Source organism: Hirundo rustica, chromosome 2 (assembly GCF_015227805.2).
Source record: "Hirundo rustica isolate bHirRus1 chromosome 2, bHirRus1.pri.v3, whole genome shotgun sequence".
In the NCBI taxonomy this organism is placed as follows: Eukaryota; Metazoa; Chordata; class Aves; order Passeriformes; family Hirundinidae; genus Hirundo; species Hirundo rustica.
The window spans coordinates 5,222,086-5,232,209 of NC_053451.1; positions in this window are offsets into that span (position 1 = coordinate 5,222,086).

The following is a 10,124-nucleotide window of genomic DNA, read 5'->3' on the forward strand; positions in this document are numbered from 1 at the left end:
AGAGCTCTCATGGAGCTGATATCTGGCTCCAGCGGTGGATCTGAAGCTCCAGGGCTGACAGGCTGGTTGCTCCTTGCTGTGAATCAAGAGACGTTTTCATTTTGGATTGTGTGCTGGCACCGTGTTCCCCACTTGCATGGTGGCAGTGTCTGGGGGCCTCGCGTCGTTGTCCCTCCAGGTGCTTTCTGGGCAGGAGCTGCTGGCAGTTGAGTCCCTCTCCTTTTAGAGTATCAGGGTGGAGGGGAGCCCATCAGAGGTGTGACACACCAGCAGGCAGAGGGGCCCATCAATCCTGCCTTGCAACCGCTCTCAACTCACCCTACAGCACCAGCAGGCTAAACTTGGAGGTCCTTGGCGCTTGCCAGTGGAAATAAACCCTGATGGGATGTGGTGCTTAGCGATGGGAGGGGAGGAGGTTTCATCGTGCTGCGGGTTTTGAAACAGTGATGCTCTTCCTGCATTATGCAAGCAGCGGTGTTTGAAGTGTTAAATGTGCTTTCCTGCCTTGAGAGCAGGTTTCTCCTTTCTGTGGGAAAAGAGACAGTCTGGGGAACATGATTGTGGTCCACAGTGTAGAAAAGATGTGCCAGGTGAGAGGAAAATGAAGAACAGCTGCAGGAGGAGCTCAGTCTTCTGGGACAGAAATCACAGCCCTCCAATCCCAGCCAAAGCTCTGCTGAGGTTCCTGGATTTGCAAGGATAGAAGTAGTGTAAAAATAAGGATGAGAAAGGAACAAGGTTGGTAAGGGCTTCTCTTCCTTCTGTCAGCAAGTTGCAGGTGTGTTCAAGATGTCTGAGGAAATCACGGGTTGTGCACAGGCACAAGAGCTAAGCTTGAGGGAGGGAGAGTTGGAGGCAGTAGCTGAAGTTTAGGAAAGCAGGTGGATGGGAATGATACTCAGAAATTCCTATTAGCTTATTGGGGAGGACTTATAGTGCCAGGACCTGGCAGGCTGAAGGATGACTTTCCTCAGCTTGAATGATGTAAACTGAGAGTGGGTGAAATTGTAGGTATGATAGGTTAGGAAAAGCCCTGTGGTGGCTTTGAGTTACTTGACTGGCTGGTTATATTCCACCACAGGGATTTCTTTGATGCTGGGTTGTGACCAGGGCCTCCTTTCTTGTCTCGCTCTTGTGGCTATTTCATCACCAGCTCCCTCTGTAATGCTGCTGTTCTTGGGAATGACTCCTGCTTTTGAACATATACCAGAAGAACAAAAGTGCATGATAATTCATGAGAAAGGGCTTAGGAACAGCAAAAAGCTCGACATTTGAAAAGTTACTTCTGCATTTGTTTCTTCATGAATTGAATTTCAGAGAATTGGGAAGTGCTGGTTTGTGACGGAAGAGGAACATGTGGGCAACATCACTGAATGCTCTATTTTATCCACTGGTCTGACAAGGCTTAAAAATATCTGCCTGTGTTTCCTTTCTCTGTTTACGTGCTTTATGTGACGCAATTCAGTGGTGACATTGTTTTGATGCATGGAAGAGTCCTCCTGAAAGGAGGGCAAGGCAGCGGCATCCCCTCTTCCTCACCCTGCGCACGTATCCAAACTCGCAGGGCCATGAAGGCTTTCGAGAGGTCACCAAAGATGCTGTGGCCAGTCCCCTGGTGTGCTCCCAGGATGAGCCAGGCCCACCAGAAAGGAGAGGCAAGCTCCTGACAGCAGTCACTAGGCAAAGGAAGCTCTAACTGTGAAACCTCTCGGTCTTAAAACTGGGACAGCACTTGAGGTCTAGGAGGACATGGCCACTGATCTGCCGGGTATGTGGCTGCACAAAGCTGCAAGACACTGTAAGAGAACCTGGTCTGGGGAAAAATCTAAGCATATTTGATGTGGTGTGAGACTTCAGATGTTGTTGAAAATAAGTCCAAGAGACAGAGAGAGGCACGGGAATAAGGATGCTGCCCTTCTTTTAGGTTTAGAATTGCTGTGATCCGTACTTCTCTGACGGCAGTGGCTCTGCACTGCCTCTGAGCAGTCACTTCTCCTTGGAGCAGAGGAGAAAATCACACTGGTGCTTTCATCCTGTATCAAAGACCCCATCCCTGTGCTCTACCCCAGCCCCACAGCAGCAGGAGCACAGGACAGATCCTTGCTTGACATGGATGTGACAAGAGCATGAGCCCAGGGCTCCGGCTTTGTGTCAGCCCAGACATTTGCTGGGTGTGGGAAATGTGTTGGTCTCCGGTCTGTCAGTCGCAGTGGAGTAGCTGGGGAGCTGTAAGAAGCAGAGGAGTGTGAGATCTTTTTGCATGCTGTTCATGCTGTTCACTCATCTGCTTGCACTGGGACCAGTGCTTGAAAGTGAAATGTTGCTTATCCTGTCCTCAGTCCCCAGAGCCTTCTCATTTTCTTCCACTGAGTATCCCGGACATGCCAGCCGCTTTGAAGTAACCTGCTCATGCGTGGCTCGAGTAGTTCTGGCTGTGATAGTGAAACCTGCGGGGCCACGCTTGGACCGACATTGCTGTGTCCAGCCATCAACAAAGCTGGGTGTGAGGAACCCCTCAGAGCTTCGGGCTGTGGCCAGGAGGAAGCTGCTTGAGCTCCTTGCTGAAAAAGGTGTGGGTGGTGGTAAGGGGAAATGAGGGGCAATATAACTGCTCCATGCAGGGACTGGCGTGTGAAAACACAGTCCAGTGTTGAGACTTTCTACCAGTAGCAAAGCTCATTGCTATCATTAGGAAAATAAGGCTGGAGAGCTGTGTAAGCTGGGATCCTGAAGCAGCCAACTAGCCTGACCTCAGTAAACGGGAAATGAGATCAAGTGCAAAATGAGTTTACCGAGGCGATCTCATGCCTGGCTATCTTAGTAGGTTTATTTTGATAAGATAATTGACTATGTAGACGGTGGACTTCGGTAAGGCAGCACTTAACAGTGCTACAGGCAAAGCCATTAAGCTGGAGAACCAAGGGACTAATGCGAGCATTGTAAGGATTTACCTAAAGAAAGCATGTCAGGAGGATGTGCCTCAAGGGCAGCAAGCTGGGTGGAAGGGGGTTATTAATGATGCTCCTCAAAGGAGTGATCTTGTTTACCCAGCAAGAAAACAAGCTGTAATCAGATTTGAAGGGCTAAGTCACTGCAAAGACTTTTCGGGCTACAGGAAGAGAAGCACTGGTGGCACCGAGGAGGGGAATAGGGGAAATAGGCTAAAAAGCAGCAGCACAAAGTGCTTGCATATGCAGACAGTGGCTGTAAGATGTTTTGCTTCCAGCTCGTCCTCTGCCATTTGAAAAATACAGAGTAAGCCGAGTTTGACTGAGGATGAGCTCTCACCATAGTGTAGCCAAGAAAAAGAGGAAGGTGAGCACATCTGCTGAAGAAGCCAAATACAGCACCTGTGCTGTGGCATTGCTTTGTCTCTCCTGGCAGCTTTTCATGAGGTCATTTAGATCTCGGGCCTCCCCTCAGTCTTTGCCCGCAGTGGAAGACAAGATACATTGATGGAGGAGCTGTGTTGTCCAGCCAGCCTCACCTGAGCCTCACAGATAGTGGATGTGGCCTCTGAAGAAAGGCAGATCCAAGTCAAAGGCACCCATGACCCAGCAGTCTGAGGGTTTCCATTAAAAAAAAAAAAAAAAAAAAAAGTGATACCCATTTAAAAGGGGAAACCCCATGGCTCACACTTAGAGAAAAATTACTCTCTTTATGTTCAAATGGAAAAGAAAGAATCCAAAGCTGGACACCACATTTAGGTTTGAGATTCTGAATGTTTTCAGGGCTTGGTTCTTGTTTTAGGTTTTGGGGGCTTTTGCTTTTGTTTGGTTTTTTTTTTTCCTGAACTCCCCCTCCCACCTTCAAATGTCAAGCTGGCAAGTTTCTGGAATTGAGTCCTTCTGAGCTTTGCTTCCTGAAAGCCCTGAATTTGCACTTCCCATGTTGCTGTCTGCTCTGTGTGTACACCACAGTGAGCTATGTCTGCTGATGCATCCGCAAGGGCAGACACATAGCTGTCTCTAAGAAAGCAAATCTGCCAAGAAACGTTGTGTTTGGCAGGAAAACTGCTCCAACACGAAGAGTGGCCAGTCTGTGGGTTGCCAGCGCAACCTTGCTGCAGATGGAGGTTTTGGAGGTTTTCTATACTGATCCCTCTCCTGAGCACATGCAAAATGAAAACAACTAATGTTTCCTAACGCATATATGGGCATAATTTTTCAAAGGGTTGGAAAAAACAGGGGCCCTGACAATGCTCTTCTGACCACTGAATTCCTTCTTCCAAGACAGAAACAAGCCAGAGCCCAATAAGGATTTTACAATCACAGCCTCAGCAAAAGGGAAAAAACCCTTTATTCTCTTACTGTTAGTGGTAGAAATACATGTTTCTTTTCTTCTTTTTTTTGGTGGATTTTTAAATAGATCTGTCTAAACCATATCTGATGTAAAACATCTGATTCACCCCAGCAGGTAAATTTTTTAAAATGAGGCCTAACCACAGTCAAAGCAGAGGACAACAATGCCTAGCAGTGCTAATTACACATAGCGTTTTCAGTTCTGCCTTTAACAGAGCATATAATTCTACTTTTTGGGCATGATTTCCATTGAAAGCACTGTTGCATTTTATATACAAATCTGTGTCAGAATGGCATTCACACTTACAAATATGGTGCTTGTCCATATGGGAAGATTGCAGGTAGGAAGCCAGGCTGCAAGATAGCAGCATGCTCATTGGTTCTAATTAATTCCTTGACTGCATGCTCCTGTGGGCACAAGGGGTGATTTGCTTTGCCTCACTCTTAAAGGCAGGAGAGGATTGAGCACAATGATTTAGGTGAAATGATATGTAACATTTTGGAGCTGGTGTAATGCCCATTTTTTGTCAACATCCCCTTCTCTCTTTCTCAGTCCACCATATCCTGCTGCTGATGCTGGTTCCAGTAAATCAATGCAACTCACAAAGATGGCCAAGAAAAGCAAGTTTGTTTCATTTTTTTTTAAATTTTATTTTTTTTTCTTTTTTCTTTGTGGGGTTAGCATGTTGAACCAGATTCCAAAGGGGCACTGAGGGATAAACGTTCAGGGGTGAGATTTGTCCCAGCTTCTGATAAACCGTATGGAAGTAATTCTTGGGATTTTTGTAAGCCTGCATCTTAGAAACCAAGCATCATGGGAATCAACTGCGGATTACAAATATCAAAACCAACATTCTGATGAGCAAAACACACTTACAGTTTGTCAGTCCTTAATCATATTGACAGATTCCTCAAGCTGGCAGGACAAATGCCCAGCAGACCTCACGGAGAAGGCAGATCCAAAGTGCCGCTTCTCCAACACGGCACTTCACACCTTGATTCTTTCCTATTGCAGGTGCATTTTCTTACCCGCACATCATCATCTTGGCACACAGGCTTAAATATTTACTTGCTTATGTTTGCACTGTGTCAGTTTCTCGTTGTCACTGTGGTTTCATGATTAGGAGAGTGTGAATTTCTGTGGACCTCTGCAAAACCTCTAGGACCTCAGGTCCTCAGATTTTGCCTCTGTGTGATCCACTCTGAAGCCAGCTCGGAACCTTATGCTTTTTTCCCCAGTGAATGCAAGGGCAACACAGGGAAATACAGTCCTGGTTAGGAAAGAGCCCAAAAATCACCTTCCCCTTGATGCAGTCACTTGTGCCAAACGGCAAAATGCCTGATTAGGCAGGCTTTCCAGGGATCTGACTGTCCTCAGCTGCACCCCGGCACTGCTGGCACCCGGAGCAGGGAGCGCAGGTGCCCTGCCTGCAGGGAGAGGCAGGGCTCCAGCAGCCCTCCGAGGTGGGGAACAGGGCAGGGAGTGTGCTCTGAATGTGCACCCTGTGCAATGCTTGCTCCTGGTTGCATTTACATTTTTTCCATGGAATAATACACACACACACACACACAAACAACCCACAAACAAGAAAAAAACCAAACCAACAGCAACAAAAACAAACAAAAAAAGAAAACAAACAAGCAAAAAAAACCCACAAAAAACAAAGAGGGAAAACAAACAAACAAACAAACGAACACCTGCTTGTGAAAACAGGACAAAGGCTCACAGCCCCTTAAGAGCCAGCAAAGCCTGCAATGCACCCAGCACAAACAGTAATTTAAGTCACAGCACAGCCAGACACAAAGTTTGAGCTGCCTGTCTGCTGATATCATTGGTGGGAATATTAAAACCAATAAAAATCAGCCTGTGTCTTCTTCCCAGCCTGGTGCTCCCAAGGACTGCAACTCCCTGGCACAACTATTGCAGGCAGCCCATCCTGCTTTTGTGAGGGAAACCAGTGTGTTTGCAGCTCTGTCATCACTCGCAGGGGTGGAAACAGCAGGGGATTGCATCCTCCTCGATGAGCACCTCTGCTACAAGGGAAGGGCTCTCAGGAGCTACCCTGGAGGAAGGGTGTGGATGAGGGCAGCTGTGAGTGCCAGCCTGCATGCACACACCTGCCACTCTTTCTTTCCTGCATGGACTGTGTGAGCACGGTGGTTGCACAAACAGAGATGCCTCACTACAACAAAGGACAGCAATCCGGTGGGTTCCTTGCTGTGAGATAATTGAGGAAGGTTAATCCCAGATTATTACGGAATTTCGTCAACAAGCCCCAGTGCTTTGTGCAGTAAAAATCAAATATCCACCCACACAGTAATCAGGTCAAAGTTACACTTGTCAAACAATGGTGGTGCATTTTGCATTTGCATTGCTGGGATTAATTTCCCAAATTGCCCCCCTCTCTGTTTCTGAATTCAGATTTTTTAAACTTTATTGGTCACTCCTGATTTACCATGACACACCAGACATGCTACCTATGCTTTCAAATGTACCATGTCACCAAATCACACTATCTTTTCTTTTCTTTCTTTCTTTTCTTTTCTTTCTTTCTTTCTTTCTTTCTTTCTTTCTTTCTTTCTTTCTTTCTTTCTTTCTTCTTTAGTTCTTTCTTTTTCTTTCTTTCTTTCTTCTTTCTTTCCTCTCTCTCTCTTTCTCTCTATCTTTCATCTATCTCTCTCCTTCCTTCCTTCCTTCCTTCCTTCCTTCCTTCCTTCCTTCCTTCCTTCCTTCCTTCCTTCCTTCCTTCCTTCCTTCCTCTCTCCCTCCCTTTCTTTTTTTTTATCTGTAGACAAGATGATGCTTGTGCTCCAGTCTGTGCCAAGACAAAGACTTTACTTCTTCAAATCTTTCCAGTTTTAGAGTCTGAAGGTTGGGGAGAACTAGGGGAAAAAACAAGATGTCTCTGGAGCTGTAGGAATGCTGGTATTGTTATTTTCCTTTGTAAGATGAAAGGGATTTACTGTAACCTGAACCCATTGTATTTTCTTCTTACTTCACAAAGTTATCTTATTTTGTTATTGATATTGCATATATCTATTGCATAGATATTTCATTGTGTGAAAAGCCTAAGTTCTCAGGATGCTGGGACCACTTTGGTAAGGTTGCTTTCTGCCTTTCTCCTGGAGGAAAAGAAAAAAAAAGCTGTCACATAATTCCTCTGAGAATCAGATGAGTATTACCAGCTGAATTAAATTCATTACTCCACATACCTTGTATTCCACGAGCTGGTATTGGAATCAGCAAATGCTGACAGGACAAGAGGAAAAGGTCTCAAGTGGTGCCAAGGGAGGTTTGGACTGAATATCAGGAAAAAAAATCTTCACCAAAAGGGTTATCCAGCCATGGAACAGGCTGCCCAGGGTATGAGTTTCCATCCCTGGAGATGTTTAAAAGACACGTAGACATGGTGCTTAAGGACATGGTTTATTGGTGGACTAAACCCAGCAGTGCTAGGTTAACAGTTGGTCTAATTGATCTTAAAGGTCTTTCCCAACCTAATTCTATGATTTTATGGAAAAAAAAAATCCCTAAAAATGTTATTCTGCTCTGCAGTGGGACCATTTCTCTGACAAAGATGTTTTTAGGACATTTGCACAACCATATTTTGGTGATGTACATCTCTGGAAACGTATCTTGGGTACTTCCCATTCAACCTGGACATTCTGGTATTAAAAGCACGTGGGTGTGTTTTTAGTTCAGATTAACTCAGATTGGAATGGCTGTTCACCTTGAAAACAGTGAAAGGTATCCCAGTCCTGTAGAAGGGAATGTGGAGAGTAGGTGCTGTGTTTTGGTTTAATGTTTACCCAGTTCTGACCTTTCTGATAGTTCTCCGAGATGTTGATTGAGAGAGAAGTTGAGGTTCTTTTGTATGTTCTTGACAACCAATAAATGGTCAGAGTAATGACACTCAGCTGCACTGGAAGTGCATTTCTGCAGAGATGGAAAAAGCTGGTAACGTCAGTGGGTCTACAGGAGAACACTATGTATTTGAAAAGACTTCCCTTTGAGTGCAAAGGAATTCTACCACAAGTGCTGATTACTGAAATTAATTTCCCCTACATGGTACATATGCTGCAAAATTTCACTTGTCTTTTCTGCTTTTTCCCTAATGGTTTTCTGTGAAGGCAATGGAAAAATGTAGTTGTGTGATGCTCTCACATCTTCCTCTTTTCTGCAGTAAATATTTTTAGCAGAATTTAACCATCCTTTCTTATTAAATCTTAGCATCTCTTCTGCAATACTTCTACCTATTTAAAGCTGTTTCTGGAGCACATAGGGATTAAATGCTAAAGGCCTAATCAAGTGCACAAGAAACCTTATTTATATTTGGATTTTGCTGTGAATTAGTGGGCTTATATTATTCTCTGCAGTGCTCAAAAAAGCTGTGTCTTCTGTACTGTGACTTTGGTATGTATGAGGGCTTCGACTTTGCTAACATCCTAAAGTTGCATAACACCTCTTCCCTTGCACTGATGAATCAAGGATATGATATGCGCTTAGGGAAGCTTTAAGTGATGGAAAAAATTATGACTTCTGCCTCTGATCAAAGCAGAACAAAGCACTTGGCTGCTCCTCTCTCTGTTACTTCAGCCTCCTTGCAATCAGGGAGATCTCTGGAGGAGAAGGTACCAAGAACTGTAATACCTAGGAAAAGAGAAGGAGCCCTGAGTGAGAATAACATCCTTGAGTTCAGCTGTCTATCTAAAATTTAGGCAGCCTCAGCGGGTCCAGGTTCTTCTGTGTGTAATAAGGGGTTGTGGTACTTCCTTACTACAGTCTGGCAGCTGATGAGCTCAGTTACTTTTCCTAGGACTGCTCGTCCAAGATCAGGCTTAAGTCCCGAGGAAGAAATGCAGATGCAAACCAGTAACAGGCTGGAGTTTTCTTCTAGTTGTAATATGCTAGTGGCAGATATATATATCTAAAAAAAAGCTTGAATTTGAAATGAAAGTGAGGTGATGAACTGTACGGTTTAACAGGATTGCCAGTAACTCTGTAATGATAAGGATTCATGATTAGACTAGCAGGAGAAAGTTTATTTCATCTGACTCTCAGAGAGGCAGGGAGTCCCTGCCCGAGAGCTGGGGCTGTGACTTAGGGAAGCCGTGTATGGCTGTACTAATGACACTTTCTTCTTCTCTGGGCACCATGGAAACACTTCTGCATAAACACATGGTGCTACTGTCATCTGCCTTTGCAAACCATGCTGGTGAAAAATGCATGGACGGAGTACAAACGTAGTACAGGATTTAGATCATAGCCGAAAACAGAAAACACAGGCACTCAAGACCCTGCAGTGGAGAAAGTGCCAGTCTGACTCAATAAGCAGACTCCTCTCAGCCATTTCATATACAATGATTTTCTCTCTACAGAAATGTTATAACCTCCATTTGATTTCTCTACAGAATACCGTCATTTTAATTATGTCAAAATAAAATTCTGATTTGTAATTCAACCCACTCCATCTAATCTATCTAATTCAAGGAACCTGTACTGAGGAAAAACTGGAGCAATGTAGCGGCAAATCATTTCTGATAAAAAGGATGCATTTCATTTAAATCAAAATAATTTAAACCAGCAAACCAGAAATCTGCATTTAAATAAAATATTTTACTCTTGATTTGTATGTGCACTTTTTTTTTTCTCCTTGAAGAATGCCAGGTTTTCATTGGTGTGCAACCCTCCTGCTGTGATTATTACAGCTAAATAAAACCCTTTACACTACACCGGGGTTTATTTTATTTTGCAGGAGGGTATGTACAAACATTTTGCAGGAGAACTGTACAAATCTACATCACTTAGCATGCATTTACTCC